Source organism: Thermobia domestica, chromosome 15 (genome assembly GCF_964235325.1).
Source record: "Thermobia domestica chromosome 15, izTheDome1.hap1.1, whole genome shotgun sequence".
NCBI lineage: Eukaryota > Metazoa > Arthropoda > Insecta > Zygentoma > Lepismatidae > Thermobia > Thermobia domestica.
The window spans coordinates 166,344,369-166,365,035 of record NC_137468.1 but is presented as its reverse complement, the minus strand read 5'-3'; the positions used below and the strand labels follow the sequence as shown (position 1 = coordinate 166,365,035).

At 36.3% G+C, this 20,667-nt stretch overlaps 1 protein-coding gene across 4 annotated transcripts in view; it reads left to right on the top strand.

The window, feature by feature from the left end:
• Positions 1 to 20,667, top strand: part of EcR (Ecdysone receptor) — a 483,791-nt gene that overhangs the window by 270,195 nt on the left and 192,929 nt on the right. The gene's annotated exons all lie outside the window — the stretch shown is intronic.

The window sequence follows — 20,667 nt, the reverse complement described above, 5'->3', positions numbered from 1 at the left end:
AGAAATTTGTATACCAAGTTTTGTATTGATAGATGGAAGAGATATGAGGGAAAAGCTTATATACCAATACACGATTTCTCCTCATACCTATTCTGTCTAGCAATACAAAACTCGGTATACACATTTCTTATTCTCTATGATATTTTTCGAGATACATTTGGATTGTGTACTTTTACCCGGGATTACTCCAGAGGGGCCCAAAGTTGATGGGACGGATTTCTGGAGGGAATTTTCGGGACATTCTTCCAGTTTTCCCTGTTCATGTATGTTATCAGCCCCAAATACATAGCACCTCTGGCAAGCTTGTTTCATGTTGAAGAGTATGAACTATAGAAAGTCACCATGACTTTCCAATGAACAGAGTTGATATAATACCTATTTCACTGCGAGTCCGCGATTTTCTTCATACTAACAGGTTTAATGGGCTCCAGAGACTTACTCCGTTGTCCATGGCACCTAATATTTTGTGGATGAACATATCTTTGTTATGTTTAACGAATGGACAGGATTCGGATGACAGGTTCATGTCCGTCCTTGTAAGATTTGGAAGAGTAATGTTGTCCATGACTACCATGAGATTCGTAAAATTTATCATCTCGTGGGCAATATTGGTGCTGCCATCTGGTGGCGATTGTTTTTAATTTACACACACCTTAATGTGCATTAACTATGATGCAAACTTATGTATAATTTTCTTATTTCGTTTTTTGTTTATTTATTCTAATTTTAACGGCACTAATAGACAGTGTTTCATGGTGGTTTGGAAAAAAAAATATATTATCAAATATACGTATAGATTGACCCTGTAATGATATTGTTGATAGGGAACACTTAAAATGTGTGTAAGCTTTAACTGGAAGTTGTGCTATTAAAGTGTTACTTCAGTTGACACATTGACACGTAATCTTCCTTTCTTCCGAGGTTACTAGGCTTTTGTTAAATGTATTGCATAGTTGCGGACGCGTGTGATGGTAATGGAGCAAAATACATATTGAGAGATCTACGGAATGTGCAGAGCTGGTAAATGCCCTTCCTGCAATTTTTTTAGGTCGACGTGTCAGGGACTTACGAAACGAAGCTGCCTGCAATTGAAAGGAGGGGAAAATGAACGATCAGCAAAATGTTTCCCCCCGGTTTCTCCTTTACTAAGATTGAAAATTAACTTCGCAAGCCGTAAGCATAGAAATTGCTGCAGCGGTTTCATCACCGCTTCGTTAGAGATCCATTAAACTAAAGATACAATTTCTTCGTAAGAAGAATAGAAAAGAAAATATATTATTTTAAAAGTATTTGACTAAAAATATATATTAGACCAAATCAATATAGATATACAGGGTGTAACATAAATACATGGCCAAAACTGACGACGTGATTGCGGACATCCAGAATAAGTAAAAATATTCCTATAAACTTGGGTCTAATGCCGCTTCGTTTAAGAGATACAGGGTGTTCAAATGAGTCCCTCCAATAGCTTACTATAGGAAAGAGAATGGAAATGTTCAATATTGCAGGAATAATACAATGTTGCCAACCTAGTACAGCCTGGTACCGTTGTTTCCTATTGTGCGCCGTTAATTGACTTCACACTTGGACGCCTTGTCTTTCGAAAACGAAGCGGAATCTGTCTCATGTTTAGGAACGCTTTGATGTCAGTAGTCATTTGCTAACGTGTGGACGTCTAATACTGTTTGAAAACCTAACACTTTTGAACCACGTTGGCAACACTGACAACCCAATAATCTTACATGCTGATTAGTTTAATTCTCTATATTAGCGTAAATGTATTTGCAGAGGCACAATTCAATTCACTTCCCCATAGTGACCCATTGGAGTGACTGGTCATTAAAACACCCTGTATCTCGGAAATGAAGCGGCATCAGAGCCGTGTTTATAGGATTTTTTTTTTTTTTTTTACTTATTTGGATGTCCGCAATCACCTCGTCACTTTTGGCCATGAACTTATGTTACACCCTGTATATAGTAGAGGAAGCTGAAGATAGAGAAACGTGTAAGAAACATTTCCAGGTCCGAACCTTTGAAGATGATGATAATAATAATATACTTTGAACTTTGTTCATTTCATCATTGACGATAATTTACACAGTGAGTTAACTCAGGCAGTCGGTTTTCTTAAATTTCGTTGACACACACACACACAAAATAATAAATATTCTTGAATAAACTTAGTGGTCCAGATCCTCTGTCTCCTCCACACTCAATGCTTCCTATAGCTTTTCCTTTCAACAGTGTGTTAGAATGCTGTCAAAATTATTCGAATAATGTTTCTACTGTTGTTCGAATACAGTGAAGGATCGAGTTATAAACCCTTTATTTTGTGAATAATTTTCCTCTAGACTAATTTTCCTCTAAAAAAAAAGAACAAAAGATACTTTTGGAACACAGAGATATGACACATAATATTCGGGATACGAATGCGCGAACACATGCCTGTATCGACAGTTTTGAGCCTGGGAGTGCTTTTGCGCATTTTCCATAAAACATTATGTGTCATATCTCTGTGTTCCAAAAGTATCTTTTGTTCTTTTTTTTTTTTTTTTTTTTTTACTTTTTGTGTTTTTAAGCCTTCATATCATTTTGTTTAGCCTAATATATATATAATGCCGTGTTTCTGTGACTAGAATGTGTTACTTATGTTTCCATTAATTTCAGTGGAGAAAAATAATTTCGGTTTACGAACAGTGTTGCAGAATAGATTAAATTTGTAACTCCTGGGTCCATTGTATTCGAATATCCAAATATTCGTTTTCAGTATTCGATTAATTATTCGTTATCCGAATAATTTTCGAATAATAAATTGTTCGAATTTAACAACACTAGTGTTATTTCCTTCTGAGTTTCGAATTAAATGGCCAGGCATACTATATGTTTTTTTTTCTTTCTTCATGTACGTTAGTTTCTATTTCTTTTACGGTAATACATCACAGGTATTTCTTTATGTTTTCCGTAGTATCCACGTTTCTGATCTTTACATTATCACATTCCATTCAAATCTCTCACCCAACCTTGTCCTTACTGCTATCAATGTCAGTAGTGTTTTTTTTGTAAAATGCTAGCTGTGGGTATGTTATCCTAGTTCCCATGTCCTTTTTTATTTCTTTTATTCGAGAATATTGTGCTTCCGATATGTTTCTCACTTCTTCAGCTTTCTCATTCTCAAAGAAAATTCGTTTCTTATTTCTTGCACTTGTGAAATGTTCATCGTCTTGTTTTCCATGTATTTCATATTTTCTTTATTCATTCATTCAATATTTTTACTGCCTCTTGCAATCCTTGTCTCTTTCCTTCTCCAGTTCCTCATTCAAATTTCTTGGTGCCTCTTGCAATCCTTGTCTCTTTCCTTCTCCAGTTTCTCATTCAAATTTATTGGTGCCTCTTGCAATCCTTGTTTCTTTCCTTTTCCAGTTCCTTATTCATTTTTTAGTATCTCTTGTAATCCTTGTTTCTTTCATTCTCCAGTTCCTCATTCAATTTTTTAGTACCTCTTGCAATTCTTGTTTCTTTTCTTCTCCAGTCCCTTATTCAAATGTCTGAGCACCTCTTGCAATCCTTGTTTCTTTCCTTCTCCAGTTCCTCATTCAAATTTCTGAGCACCTCTTGCAATCCTTGTCTCTTTCCTTTTCCAGTTCCTCATTAAATTTTTTTTAGTACCTCTTGCAATTCTTGTTTCTTTCCTTCTCCAGTTCCTCATTCAAATTTCTGAGCACCTCTTGTAATCCTTGTCTCTTTCCTTCTCCAGTTTCTCATTTAAATTTCTTGGTGCCTCTTGTAATCCTTGTCTCTTTCCTTCTCCAGTTCCTCATTCAAATTTCTTGGTGCCTCTTGTAATCCTTGTTTCTTTCTTGCTTCAGTTCCCTATCCAAATTTGTCAGTGTATATTTCAATCCTTGTTTCTTTTCTTTTTCAGTTTTCCATTCAAATAGATTAGTGCCTCTCGCAGATTTTTTTTTCTTTCTTCTGTCAATCCAATGTTATCTGTGAGTCTTAATCTACTTTCCAGCAAGCAAATTCATTTCAAACATCCGTTTATTTCATTCAAAGACGCTTGGTTTATTGCTGACTTCATTTGATTTTGCATGATCAGGAAACACTTGACCGGTACGCCAGAGGGAGCTGTCGCTATCCTGCTCAACATTAAATTAAAAAAAAAAAGACAGCTTATAGAAAATCACAAGTGAGGTAGTAGATATTCATGCAGCAAGGTTTTTACCCTTAAGGAAGAAAGCATTACGTCTGCCGCTACCCCCCTCCCCCCAAATCAAGAACGAATAACATATATACGAATGAACACTGTATATCAAAGAATGGCATAGTTTTATTCGATCTTTTTGTTTCTTATTCTGATTAATAAGGTTATTTGGAACACAGACAATTTGTAGGCTCTTAATAGTTATTAACGTGGATTGTGATTGTGTCAGGAGAGTAGTAATCAAAATGAGATTTTCCTTTGTGGCAAGAGAAAACTGTGTTCTTGGTTAAGAAAACAAAGCACGAAGTCCTTGAAAAAAAAAAAAATATTCAACAACAACGGCGAGGGGAAGAAAAAGCTCGTTATATAACAAGTTCATTGCTGGCTTCTTTTCAGTACGTTTGTTGTACCTGTATAATAATAGCCCGCATCGTAATGAGCGGAAAGTACAAGTAGTTCTTGATGAGTTTTTTTTAAATGAAAAATGTGTACAATAAAGGCTTCAGTAATTTATTTGTATTAATCTAAGTCTTTCTTCTAATTATGCAAATTGAGCAATATGTTATACTTTACTTACGTGCTATTAATCTGAATTTAGATGCTGAAGATGTGCATATTGGACAGTCTCAGTAAAATTTTACAGGCCCCATAACCGCAAAATTAAAATACCGCTAATTGTACAGTAATTATGTGATATATTCAAATAGATAAAAGATAATTGAAAAGTGGAACAAGAGCTCCCTAGACAATATTAGTTTACATGAGATACCGTTATCACGACTCACTTATCTGCTTTCGATTTCCAGCCATTTAGAAAACCAGCATTTATTTTCGCGTTTTTAAATGGCTGCAAACAGAAAGCTACTAGGTGAGTCGTGATAACGGTACCTCATGGAAAATAATATTGTCTAGGGAGCTCTTGTTCCACTTTTCAGTTATCTTTTATCTATTTGAAGATATCACATAATTCCTGTAAAATTAGCGGTATTTTAATTTCGCAGTGATTATGCCTCGTAAGCGTGAAGATTGGTTTCAGAGTCAGCTGAGTTAGGATTTTAGGGAAAATAATGCAAGGAAAAACGTGCTATTTCCCTGAACTATTTTGAAAAGTGTCATTTTATCTAGGAACTTAACATGAAAACAACTTAATATGAATAATATACTTCCCCATAATGGAGGATAGCTATTTTATATTATTATTATTATTATTATTATTATTATTATTATTATTATTATTATTATTATTATTATTATTATTATTTACGTACGTGATATTGTATTTCACATTAGTCCTCATTTTGTCAGATCGGTTCTTTGAGAATCACCGAGTGTTGTACTTTGTACCACCGCCATTAATGAAAAACATGCTAAAAGTTATTTCTTCTGGTACAATTCTATCTATATTATTGTTATTCTTATTTTAACTATATATAAATCCGTTCTTATATATAGTATTAGCGTCTTGTGTTCAAGCAAGCAATGTGCCATTATTTGTCTATCACGAAGGAAACTCAGTCTATTAGCATGAAATATTTAACTTTATATTAACATATTTTCCCTTCTTTCGTAAGTTTTGTGGAGCATTGATTGGCGAGTAAGAAATTAAAACATGTGAAAGACAAGCTCTGCTAACCAGACGTGATTCATTAAATGAATGTAGGCTGTTTGATATGGTCTTGTGGTCTTTAAAATGTGGATTGATTTCTAACTTTTAGCCCTCGTAAAAGCCGGTGTTTTTCTTGTGTAGAGCTTCGTGTGTGTGTGATGATATGCCTAATCCATTTCATTAACAAATTAAAGTGATCCTCGTGCTTGGTAATTTAATTAATTAACCTTTGTGGTATCATCAACTGTTGGGGTCGCTACTTTAAATATTCAATTCAAAAAATATATAGATAACCAAATCCAATTATTCTAATTAACACTATGCATGCATCAGAGATTTTCAGGATACATATACCATCGTCTTGTCATTTATAATTACACATATATTGTGTTCATTTATTTATTTCGAAATAGGGTTTCTGCCATGTTGAAGTAGCTATCAACCTATACATAGACACCACATTGACTTGATACCTAGTCTTCCATTGCAAGCACTGTTATCGGTTGATGCAGGCCCGTATCCAGCCCAAAAATTTAGGGGGGGCCGGTAGAAGTTAGGGGGGCCGACCCAATCATATTATACTTCATCACCATATTATAGTTCATTTGCAAGCCTACCGTGAAATTTTATGGGGGCCAGCCAAAATTTAGGGGGGCCGACCCCCTCTTGCCCCCCATGGATACGGGCCTGGGTTGAAGGAATTCTACTCCCTCTGCAGGTGATACATAAATCACAAAACTATTGTATGCCTCACTGAAAATACAGTGAACTTTCAATAAATGAGACTGTTCAAATTACAAAATGTCTTCCATGTCGAAAGGAAATGAGAAAGTTATGTCTGAGAAATAAAAATGATGTTTTAGCTACAGTAGTAATATAATATGATCATCATAATGGGTGTCCCAAAATTTACGCAAGATTTGAATTATGAACGGTAAGGTGTTGCCAACGAAAAAAAAAAAAAAAAGTAACAGCTGACAGTTCAGAGTTATTAAAAATTGAGCACTACGCGAAAGAACGACGCGGTTTCATTGTTAATCAAATAATGAAGATTTCCAAGCTACAGTTAGCAAATTTTCGTACAAAATATGGTCGGAGTGGTGATTTAACTTCATCAACTGTGAAGAGATTAATTAAATAATTAGGGAGACTGGATTAATTTTTGATCTTAAATACCCTGGCCGTCTTTCAACAAGTCATTCAACATAGGACTGTACATCGAAGCAGTTCGTTTTGGTTAGAATTGGCCGCCCAGATCATGCAATTTAACGCCGTTGGACTTTTTTTTTGGGGGGGGGGGCTTTTGAAGTAAAAGGTTTATGCCAAGAAGTCCTCGACCACTCGCACCTTACGGGAAGAAATTGAGCGCTGTTTCAACGACATTCAGCTACATTTATGCAAAACAGTCATGGAAAAATTAAAAAAAAAAAAAAATAAATAAAATAAAAGCAAAACCATACTGAAGGTTATTTAACCGATATATTATTTTTTTAAAAAGTACAATTTTTAATTATACACTTGTGTTTTCTATCTAAAATAATTACTTATTGGGTGAATTTTAGGACACCTTTTATAAAATGACTTACAGAATTAGCATCTATTCATCATTTTTAACGGTTATTTCCTTGCGTCAGGTTAGTTTAACCCAGTTAATTTACCTCCACGTTGGCTCATCGTCGCAGTCGTTCTGAAACTGTTTGTATGTTGTTTTAATTCTATTTTCACTGGGTAGGCCCAGTTGATCTGACGCAAATGCGACTTCACACCATTCAGGTTAAATTAAAGCATCATGAGTTGAGTACATTTTTTTCTGTTTTGCTTCCTGATACAATACCTAGGTTATGAGGAACGAGACCTCTAGTTACGTGGGCTCCGAACCATTATCGGACTTGAAGTTGGAAAGGTGTACAGGCGAATGCTGTTGAGATTCGAGTAATGGATTCTTCAGATATCCATTATTCGAATCTTGGAACAAATTCGTTAATCTAATAATTATTTGAATAATGAATCGTTCTTCGATCAATTACTCGGATAACGAAATATTATCTAAATATTGAAAACGAATATCCAAATGTTCAAATAACAGTATAGAAATTATGCGAATAATTTTAACAACACTAGTACAGATAGTCATCTCTGCTCCTAAAGAACTGGATTTCATGATCCCACCACCGACTCTGCCTGTTAAAGTATAAACATTTGACTAACAATTTGAAAGATTTGCATGGAGAGGCAGGTAAGACATTGGAGTTTCAGTGTTTCCATCAGCTTCGCATATTAATAAAACTTGCGTTACACTGTAATGAAGTATTGTCAAGTGATTCCCCTTTAATGGTTATTTATTTTTTTTTAAAGTTCCGAGAAAAGAAAGATCTGTGTACAAAAGACGTTTGAATTTGTTTCGTAAGAAAAATATTCAGCATAATACTGTGTATATTATATTTACAGTGTATTCAACACTTGGAGTAACACCGCGTAGCGACCAGGACCTACCCCACTGGCTTGTAGCACTTACGCCGCTAGGGCAATGTGTGGTCAGCACGTCGGCTCCCTTTGCTGTTAATACTGGCTTTGTAGACCAGAGTTCGCTACTTCTTTCTTTTAATTAGCTCCTCAACTGCCCTCACAATGTTTGGTGCACACCGCAATGTCAGCATAATTTGTTGGGTAGGAACGGCCACTCATTTTCCCCTTGAGCCAAACCCGACGCTCCTTGACTTCGTTGATCTCAGGAGAAGTAGTATTTTAGAACGGCTAATGCGTGGGTTTTAATGTAATATATACTTCTTTAAAGCTGCAACCAATTTAAGGACTGCAGTAAAGTTAGCAGATAGCTTTTACTGTAATCTGTTGTATTATTTTCGCTACTATCTTACTTTTAAAACATATTTGGTGTTAATTACGTTTAATTTTTGCTTCTTTTCAGGTGAGTTCCTGTCATCCTATATTGTTTGCAGTAAAACGATATTTCAGTCAATACGTAAGTTTATATGACATAAACCTAGTTCTTTGTAAATTTTATATACAGTGAAGTATCTCTCAGTAACCACTCTGAACTTTTTCTCGAGAACCGGTATGAGTCTCGTTAAGGTTGCTTGCTGTCTGTGGAGTCTCCGATTCAACGACCACTGGATGGTACAGGAAGACACTTGCATTCACTGTGTATTTGTTTTCATAAAACAACACTTGACAACATGACAATATTACATAAAGATCAAAATTATTCTATATTATAGTTACAGTTCCTGCAAATTACTGTGAGTTGAATCATAAGATTATTGTATCTCGAGTGACGACAGAAGAAAATATGGCAATCTGTAAACGTCGAATTCGACGTATCTGCATATTTATGCATTTCTTGACCCCTAGATGTCGAAAAATGTATTTGTTGACGTCTCTTCGTCCGTTTGTCCCGATGCAATCACGCGCTCTTAGAAATAATACCGTTCAACGTATCCAGACCAAAAGTTAATCTCAAGATCTTTATAAAATCTCCTCCTTTTTTTTCCGAAATTTTTCCTAATCTTAGGAGCAAAAGTAGTTTTCTGCGGGAACCGGTCAAAACCCCCACAGCCAAAACCCCCACACTCAAGAAATGTCAAAACGCCCACACAAACGGTCATAACCCCCACACAAATGGACAAATCTCCCAAACGCACGAACGGTCAAAACCCCCACAGCCAAAACTCCCACACTCAAGAAATGTCAAAACGTCCACACGATCGGTCATAACCCCCACACAAATGGACAAATCTCCCAAATAGACGAACGGTCATAACCCCCACAGCCAAAACCCCCACACTGGTAGTCGGTCATAACCTCCAACGGTCATAACTCCCACACAAATGGACAAAACAGCCACACATAGCAACGGTCACAATCCCCACATAAATGGACAAAACCCCCACACAAATGGACAAAACTCCCACATGCAGAAATAATCACAACTGCCACACAAATTGACAAAACCCCCATACTCATGTATTGCCCTTGTACTTTTTAATAACATCTTTTATTCCACTTAAACTGATGTTGCAACTATTCTTCTTGGGCGTCATAAAGAACCGCAACAAAGACGTGAAATGACGATCATTTCAGAGTGTGGGGGATTTGTCCGATTTTGTGGGAGTTTTGTCCATTTATGTGGGGATTATGACCGTTGCTATGTGTGGCTGTTTTGTCCATTTGTGTGGGGGTTTTGACCGATTGTGTGGGCGTTTTGACATTTCTTGAGTGTGGGGGTTTTGGCTGTGGGGGTTTTGACCGTTCGTGCGTTTGGGAGATTTGTCCATTTGTGTGGGGGTTATGACCGTTTGTGTGGGTGTTTTGACATTTCTTGAGTGTGGGGGTTTTGGCTGTGGGGGTTTTGACCTAGACCCTTTTCTGGAGGGTGAAAATAAGGACAAAATTCTCAGAAATGGCACTAACGATTTTGTTTATATTTCACAAATCAGTTATTTATATTTCACAAATCAGTTATTTATATTTCACAAATCAGTTGTTTATATTTCACAAATCAGTTATTTATATTTCACAAATCAGTTATTTATATTTCACAAATCAGTTGTTTATATTTCACAAATCAGTTATTTATATTTCACAAATCAGTTATTTATATTTCACAAATCAGTTGTTTATATTTCACAAATCAGTTATTTATATTTCACAAATCAGTTATTTATATTTCACAAATCAGTTGTTTATATTTCACAAATCAGTTATTTATATTTCACAAATCAGTTATTTAATGGGGACACCGCCGTAGTTGCTTCCCAATTTTCGGCATCGATCCAGCGTTGTGAGGCAAACTGGAGAGTCACATGAGTAAAAGACATGACGGCTACTAGGTCTAGAAACCTCCTGATACGCCTGTTAGCGACAGGAAGACACAGCGTGCTATCCACATGTCCGTCGCTAGGATGGACGTGGTTTGGTTTATTAAGAGTCTTCATCCCGGCGAAATTAAAATACCGCTAATTTTACAGTAATTATGTGATAGCTTCAAATAGATAAAAGATAATTGAAATATGGAACAAGAGCGTCCTAGACAATATTATTTTGCGTGAGGTACCGTTATTCACAAGTCACCTAGCGGCTTTCCGTTTTCAGCTGTTTAGAAACGCGAAAATAAATGCCGATTTTTCAAAATGGCTCGAAATCGAAAGCAGATAAGTGAGTCGTGATAACGGTTTCACATGTAAAATAATAATGTCTAGGGCGCTCTTGTTCCACATTTCGATTATCTTTTATCTATTTGAAGATATCACATAATTACTGTAAAATTAGCGGTATTTTAATTTCGCCGGGATGAAGACTCTTAACTCCAATATATATTATAAATAATTTTCCTGAAAAAAAAAAATCCAGAATGTTTATTTCATTCTTCGGAGTTAGTGTTTTGGACAACTCGCCCCCCCCCCAAAAAAAAAGTACTATGTAAATATTTCATGACTAGAAATTGGAAACGAGAAAGTTCAGCAACTTGGCTCTCAGAAACTACTGAATCAAATGATACTTGAGGTAGTGAACAGAGGCCGATTTTGGACTTCTCAAGGCCAGACACGAGTCACTGAAAACTATAATGTAAGTGCGTAAGACAATGAGATGTACGAACTACATCAATAAAGTGCGTATATTCGTGACTTACTTCATATGCTTACATTCGCGTGAGAGGGAAAATTGTTCGAAAAAAAAAGTGTGTATCAAATCAAAGAGAGATTACAACTGATTTTTGTCATTGTAAACAGTGAACTTAATTCCAATTTATACAGAATTATAATTCAAACCTTTTATTGCGAAAGAGAATACCCACCAAAATCAACATTCTACAGTATACTCGGATGTCCATAATACCGGAACCACTGGTGTGATGATGCAATCCAATTCCGTGGAAGCAAAATAATTCAATTACATTTACTTTTTTTTTTTTTTTTTTTTTTTTAAAGTTTAACATTCCACAATTATACTCGAATTCTAAGGGAGACGGTGATGATCATAAGGATGGAATCAAGGTCGTTGTAGGAAATAGCAGAACCTCGAAAACACCGACGCATATGTTGTTTGTCCACCAAAAGGTCGTCTCCGCGCAAGCTTGAATTGAACATAAAACTCCATGTACCAGAAGCCGTGGTCCTGAACTCACGTTAATAACAGATCAACCTTGGTGTTGGATAATTGCGTAACCAACTTTTGTATCTAAATCAAAGTTATTTAACTGAAAAAACAAATTGCCAACCTTCCAGTAAGCAAGAAATTTGAACCAGCAGTAGTCGTTTAATATAAATTCCACTATATGTAAATATATGTAATAATTCATTAACGAGGGGGTGCGGTGGCTCAGTGGTAGAGCGTTCACCTCCGGTGCTTGAGGTCCCTGGTTCGATCCCAGCTCGCGCCGTATGGACTTTGTGGTGGACAAACACCGTGTTCGTGGGTTTTCTCTGGGTTCTCCCGTTTCCTCCCACTTTCTTCATTCCACCATTTCATTCATTCCTCATCATCACAGTCTCCTTTAGCCTAACCGGCATAACCGTGGGACGTAAAACTTTGGACTTCTAGAAGATTTCATTTCATTTTAATTCATTAATGGTTCCCCCTCACCATACTGACTTTCTAGACACGGGTTCGATTCCCGGCGGGAGCTGATGTGATTCGGATTCCACGTAGGTCCATGCCTCATGTAGCCTCGATGCTCAAAGGGACGCTAAACTCTGATCTGTCTACATACTTCTAATCCAAGTGACTAACAAATTCATCACGTTGCTGGATCTAATCGATTTTTTTTTTTTTTTTTTTTTTTAAGAAGGCTACGCGACTTAGCATTTGGATATGACGAGGTACAGAACAAAATAAAATAAATAAAACTTACTCTATTGTTACATTTACCTTGTAATGTTTTTCATTAAGAGCCATAATTTTTTCTGAAATTGCTGTCAAATGCTGGGACTCGGTGATAAAGTAAAAGTATGAGCACATTGGAGAGAACTCGTAACGTTATTATATGATTGACATTTACGTATACAACTTAAATACAATATAGAATAAAATTTGCTTTGTATACATATGATAGGCTGTCGTGTTTGATGTAACATGTTACAAAGTTTCTGTTTTTATTTTTTTTAAATTACATTGATTTTTTTTTAAAGTCAAAAATCTCCCCGATAGTAATTTGTGGTCAAGCATTTTCCTACCCAAATGACATTTCGTTCTTGGGAGTTAATTTTCATGAAGGTTTTTTCCTCTCATCACCATAACGTGAAAGGTGAACAATCTTTGACAGGCAGATTTTTTTTTTCATCATTTCATTTTCTGTGTGCAACTGTCATAAAGTGAAGCTTATGTAAAGATTTTTATGGAGAATTTTTACGGGGGAAAGGTGTACAGGGTTTTGGGAGAGGGGGGAGTAATAGCTTCCCCCTGTCGTTGTATATAATGACACATGATGTCCGGAATTTTCTGCTTCGTTCAATGACATAAAAATAGTAGTAGTAGTGGTAGTGTTGGTTGTTGTATGCTAAGGAAGGAAACTTTTCGTTACAGTCGATGGCCATGACATCATGGCGGCGATGCTGATGAAGGTGGTGGGTAGCAAGTGCCTACGATTTCCTTCTCCATATCTCACAAATATATTATTTCCTGTTGTTTCACTCATTTCTGGAATGAGAGATAAAAGACCATTATGGGATCAACGTAGTCTTGTTTTAAAAACAATACTGGCAACTAATTTCTATTTTAAATGATTTTCCCCAGGAAAGATGGAAACCTGATTGAGCCTTCCCCCCGGCAGTTTACTCATTTCATAACCGATTCTCTTAGATGAAAGAAAATTGCTTTGTTTGTCTCAGGTTAGGGAGTTAGTTGGGGAAATCCTAACTACTTAGACTATGGCTATTCGAGGATGCGTTTTCGATCTGTTATCCCCCGCAGCGAACGCGACGTAGGTGGCTACTGGATAATTTCGCCAGAGTTATAAATCATACTGTGAGCCAGTCAGGGTTTCTAGGCCTTACTGCCACACCCTTATTCTCATTTATGCGAATCACGAGAAATAACCCTATTGTGTTAGGTCTACATAGATTTTTCTGTGATTAGCTAATTTTTCGGAATTTCCTTGTATTTTTGTGGATTTCTTTTGTTATACACGCACATACTTTAAAAGAGCAGAGTTTCAATACTCTGCACAAAACATCTTCCAAGCAAATGTTTCTTGCTAAAATCCCCTTGCCTGACAACCGTCTTTCCGTTTTCCCATTCCTTTAGACATCTTCTACTGATTCCTTAGCAGGAGGCGGGCTATTGTTCCGAAACGCACCAAATACGCTCGAGCCGACTATTTTGCCCGTTTTTATTGCTTTCGCGTTTGTAGCGCATTGTGATTAGCCATCCACATTTAAATATAAGGTCAGCGTATTCCAGACGTACGCATGAGCCATAAAAACGTGTTGCGAACGCATCGAATAGCCGTACATTTATGGAGTTTGGTTGTCTACTCAAACTCCTTTAAATACAGTAAAGCCGCGATTATCTGCGGAATTGGATGGCAAGGGTAGCGAAAATCGTGGATAAACCGAAAAAAAAGAGACTAAAAATCAGATGCAAACATGAAAAAAAAAAATATTTCTTCGCAAAAACAAAAAATATTTCGGGCCCGTAGCAAAAACACTAAGACAGGGGCCAAGATCATTTTGGAGGGCGGACTAACTTGAGTTCGCCTTACATTCATACTAGCAAACGACTGAAAGTTTCAGGGGAGCTCAGAGTAGCTGGTCACAGGTGGAGCTCAGCTCTTCATGGCAACTCCCTTGCTACGTTTTTAGAAACTACTTTTAGTCATTGTTTAACATGTTCAAAACTGCTCTGAAGTGTTCTATCACTATTGACAAAAAATACCTACGATGCCTCCTAAGCAGGCCCGTATCCATGGAGGGTCTAGGGGGGCCGGTCCCCCCTAAATTTTTGCTGGCCCCCTAAAAGTTTTACAGTAGGCTTGCAAGAGAACTATAATATGGCGATGAACTATCATATGGTTGGATCGGGTCCCCCCTAACTTCAGCCGGGCCCCTTCTAAGTTTTTGGGCTGGCTACGAGCCTGCTCCTAAGGTTGGTTAATAGGAACTACCCCAGTAGTGTTCAAAATGTCTAGAATTCCCCCTAACAGTGGTTAATAGGAACTGGCTTAGAAGTGTTCAAAATGTCTAGAATGCCCTCTAACAGTGGTTCATAGGAACTGCTCTAATAGTGTTCAAAATGTATCTCAACTTCTGATGCGGCCAATGAATATACGGATACAGAAATTATTCCTAAACAATATTAGAGCACTTCACGCATTTACAAGTCGTTTCTGCTTTTTTTTTTTTTTTTTTAATTATCTCTGTATTAAGCTATACAGTGAAGCCTCTAATGTACACAAAATGTAGAATCACGAATTCTATATTCTCCATAAGATTAATTTTTAGATGTACCCAAGGCCCGAAGGATCATTCCATGTGTAAAATTCTCTTCACTGCCGCTAGACTTTTATATATTCGGCATTCAAGCTAACTGTAGCATGAGTAAATAATTGTCAGTTGCAGTGCTTTCTCTTGAATGAGATGGCAACAGCGTCTATTTATAAATTCTAACACCTTCTGTTGTGGAACAGGTACTCCAGTCTACAATTCCAGTTTTCTTCATACCATTATTAAGTTCGTGTATGAATTCAATACGCAACTAATTAGCATAACCTGCTACTCTCAGACAGTTTTTGATGGCTGAACACAAGCTCACTTGTTACCATTTCACCTCACCGGCTGGATTCGGAGTTTTACGAGTGTTTTTTTTTTGTTCCCTTGTAACATTATAGACAGAAGTCTTGTCTAGCGCACGCTGGTAGTTCTGAACAGTGCTTTCTAATCTTTGCCAATGTAGAAGGTTCCTGAAGAATATACAGAGCGTATATAAAAGAATATATTGTTTATTGAATGATCTCTGAACTTTGATTTGCAGTAATGAATAGCGTTGCCACAAGATGAGAAGTGTTTTTTTTTTTTTTTTTTTTTAAATTACGAACGAAACTAAAAACACAACAATTCCCATCTCATTTTCAAAACGATAACCGAAACGAGACGAGAAATTTCTCGAGTTTCGTGGGTAACACTAGTTCATCCAAATCTTGAATCCAGTGGTCGAAGTGAGACGGTATGCGGTGGTATGTCATACCGCCTCTGGTTTTTCAATGATGAAGGCATACCGCCTCTAGTTTTTCAATGACCAAGACATACCGTCACGGGAGAGTAGATGCTAAATACCTTTATTAAATCCATTTTTATACACAGTAACTGACGAATAGCTTTGCACGTAAAAAGATTTTATTTCTTAAGCAGAAATAATTTCTAAGTTGACAACATCGACATTTTTGTATCTTTCCTACCTTTTGTTTTTGTTTTTACCTAAAATGAGATGTCTTCAAAGAAGTTCATCTAGTTTATATTTTGATGTGCCATATTGAATTGTTTCTTTCTTATGTATGCGTGTCTTCTTGTCTTAATTCATATAAATGGCGTGTTTTGAGCATGGGCGGATTTAGGGCTTGTCTGCTGTGGGGTGGATCATCTTGAGGTTTGGAATACCCCTCAGTCGAGTGGGGGATCCGAGAGTTTTCCCAATGGAAATTGTTAATATAAAAACTCGATTTTTTGAATATTTTCGTGTATAATTCTCTATAATACAACATAGAGGGGTATTTTTATTTATTTATTTATTTATTTATTTATTTATTCAGAAAGTTGTTGGCGAGGATCAAAGTATATCCACGCCCCCTTCTCGTAACTAAAGAGGAGTTCTCCAGTGGTTTTCAGTCATTATGCAAATAGAAATGCAATCTTTTAGGCAACATACCCTCACACTGTATTTCAACATTTATATAGCTAGTATGTGGAGTCAAAATCGTAATAAAACATACCGCCTCTGCTTTTTTTTTTTTTTTTCATTTCAAACACTGCTTGGATCTCAAACCATCTTTTAGTGTTTTATGATTTATAGTATAACAACTATAAATTGATAAAGTAATTGTATACAAATACGATGAAGAGCCTTAAAAAAAAAAAAAAAAAATCAGCGTTTAAAGCTACGCAGGCAATTACAGAGTATACCCCAATAATGAATATGGTTAAAATCAGTCATGTGCAACAGCCGGCTCCAGCCCATTGATTCCTTTCATCTGACCCATTAGACCCTATTTAAACTGTATGTCTTACATAATATGTAAAACTAAATTGAAACTGCAAGCCTTGAACACGCAGTGAGACTTACAACATGAGAAAACAGTCCAGAAGCTAGTATTTCTCTTCAGCACTACTCCTTCCCACTCAACTTTGTGCTTCAAAACTCGTCATAAGTAGATGTTTATATATTTTTGGTCAACGTGTGTATAAAGAACGTGAACCGATAAATTTTCCGTTTGCGGAAAAAAGCAAATCCATTCTTCATTGAGTGGTACCAAACCGTTATTTGTATTTCAGGAAACAATGTTTTACGAGAAATTGAACGTATACTTCCGTACCATAGGCTTTAACATTATTCATATTGTCCCCCCCCCCAAAAAAAATCTTAACGAACATGCAAAGAAAGATGTCTCGTGGCTTGAGATCCGGTGAACAAGGTGGTCACGGGAAAAAAGATTTCATCATGCTAATATTTAGCACGTACAAAATGCATCATCCTGCAGAGAAAAGCCTATGCTACTGCACGCAAGTTGAATGAATGAAACCAGAATGAAAGATCCTCTTCGCTGATCCTCCTTAAAGGGACAGAGGGTAAACAAGATACGATCTGATTGGTTAACGGCATACTCTTCTCTATGCTTTCTCGATCTTTGGAATTTTTACAATACTTGCACTGTGTATGTGGTATTCGTAAAAACGTAGGTTATATGCATATTTTCTGTAGTTTTTGGATTTAACGTATAACCCCTTTCTGCAGCAAACATGTACGTTTTATAATACTTTCCGTAAAAGTGTTCTATCTACACGTACTTTCCGTATGAAAGAAAAAAAACTGTATGTAGGCGGTCAGAGCTCACATACAGGTGGGCATATATAACATACAGCTGATGTATAGGGATGCGCACGAGCCGAGTCGAGACAGAATTTTCCTGAGAAAATTCGAGTCGAGATATCACTTTTACAGCACATTTTCGAGACGAGTCAGCCTCAAATCTTGTCTCGTGCCCATCCCTACTGACGTATATAATATACAGAAGACGATTAGATGTCAGACATCTTGCAGCGGCATGATATAAGATCTAGGCAGGAAAAAGGGTAGTACGTATATAGCATATGGGTAACGTATACTCCGTACAGATTTGCGTAGTAAACATAATGATTCCATATATTTGTATAATATAGCGCTGTCCGGATAACGGATTTTTCTCAGCGCATTCTCCCTGTGTCTTGTTTATATCCCATAAACTCAAATTCCTTGCTGTTCTGAGCATATATCTGGTCTAACTATCCTAAGGAGATATTGGACAGTTTATGGTGTTATCATTGGGAATTTAATATAATAATAAGTTTGTGCTAGCTAGTTCAATTAATACTGAAATTTCAGGGCTCAGGTTGGGGAAGTAGTAGTATTGTCAAAGTTAATATCGTCAACTTCCAGATCTATAGAGCTAATACACGCAAGGTCACCTTGACCTTTCTGATTTGACCTTGCAAGTGGTCACGTATATGATGTCTTCAGTACATAAGAATCCGTTCTTCAGAGAAAGAATGAAAAAAAAAAGTAATTTTCTGTTTAATAAACTATTGTATAAATTTCAGTTCCATTATAACTAGCTGTGTGTTATAATTTAAATTTCACAAATAAATAGATATTACACAATTGTGTGTATAGGAATCGAGAAGGTCAGTGCACGAAGGTCTTCGCCCACGTATGTCATTTTTTCTACTCTTTCATTCTCTTTCATGACTTTTTTCCTCGTTTTTAAAACTCATTTTATCCTCTGCTTTTTTTTTTTTTTTTTTTTTTTTTTTTTTTTTTTTTTTTACTTGCCTCTCAATGTGAATGTACAGCGTCAGAACTGACATAATGCAATGGCTGTGTCTGTAATCATCTTTTAACGACTACATGTATAAAACCAAATGTTATGGAAAGACGCACACGTCCAAGGGATGGGAAGGTGATGAAGGGATTTTTTTTATATATGTGTATGGAGGGGGAAAATATTATTCTAAATCCCTTCACAATCTGATTCTGCCCGCTTCAGTCAGTAAGGTGAGAGACTCCAGTATGAGTCATAAGGTCATTGACAGACTTCAGTTAAAAATATGATGTTTTTTTATTGTTTGTTTCGCTGTCAATAACTATGAACAACAACAATAATAACCTATTTTGTTGTTGTTGTTTTAATAAAAGGGGAATAAATGTCGCTTGTTGCCCTAAAATGAGGAAATAATAGAATATTATGTTCTTTATGCTTAAGAGATCTAATCACTGCGAAATTAAAATACCGCTAATTTTACAGTAATCATGTGACATCTTCAAATAGATAAAGATACTCAAAATGTGAAACAAGAACGCCCTAGACAATATTATTTTGCATGAAGTACCGTTATCATGATTCACCTAGCAGCTTTCTGTTTGCAGCCGCCGATTTTCTAAATGGCTGGAAATCGAAAGCAGATAAGTGAGTCGTGATAACGGTAATGTAAAATAATATTGTCTAGGGCGCTCTTGTTCCACATGTAGATGATCTTTTATCTATTTGAAGATATCACATAATTACTGTAAAAATAGCAGTATCTTCATTTTGCCGTGATAGGGCCTCTTAAATGATTAATTTTTCGCGATTTCTGTCAGATTCCGGTTCGATTCCCAGTGTATGTACAGGGTGTTTGGAAACAACACCAAAAATCTTTCGGAAATTAATCCTTACTACACGAAAATGTTAAAGTAATTATAGACTTTTTTTTTAAACTTGAAGGTTGGGACTCTTAAGAAAGTTGGGAGAGGAATACATGGGGGTTCACTAAGGGAGGTGAAAGAAATACATGTAATTAGGATCTAGTAGCATATCAATAAAGAAGGCGCCACTGTGGCTCAGTAGTAGAGGGTTCACCTCTGGTGCATGGAGTCCTTGGTTCGATCCCAGCTCGCACCAAGTGAGTTGGGAATGGACAAACACCGTGTGCGTGGGTTTTTAAGAGGTTCTTCCATTTCCTCCCACTTTCTTCATTCCATCATTCATTCATTTCTCATTACCACCGTCTCCTTTAGTCTAACCGATATAACGTGGGACGTAAAACTTCAAGATTTCATTTCATTTTTTCATTTAAATAAATAAATAATAATGATAATTTTAGGATATCACTTTTGAATTACATATTTTGACACACATATTTTATCTCTATACTTGCGTATCGTCAAATACAGCAAGGGATATTAAAATATTAAACAAATGTCTAAGAAATCTTCAAAAAAGAGTTGGAAAGAAACTACTGAAGAACTATTACTGAAATAATAGAAAAATAGAAAACTGTATATTGAAATACAGTTCAATAATAATAATATTTCTAATGTTGTGCCCTCTTTGTATATTTTATGTACCATGAACGCACATTTTCACTTCTTTATATACTAGTGGGTTGCACCCAAACAAAACCGTGTCCGTGAGTTCTTCCCTTACTAATGTATATATCCCAACCAAAATGTTTGTATTCTCAGCTATTGTCTGAGTTAAAATGAACATATCAATGCTTTTGCAATGTAACGAAAATGGAAATGCCTTGGCGTGTCTGCCCTTCAACTTTAAAAACCCATTTGCGTAATGAGAAAGTAGAGGAGGGAGAAAAGGAAAGAGAATTCTTCGTTTTGA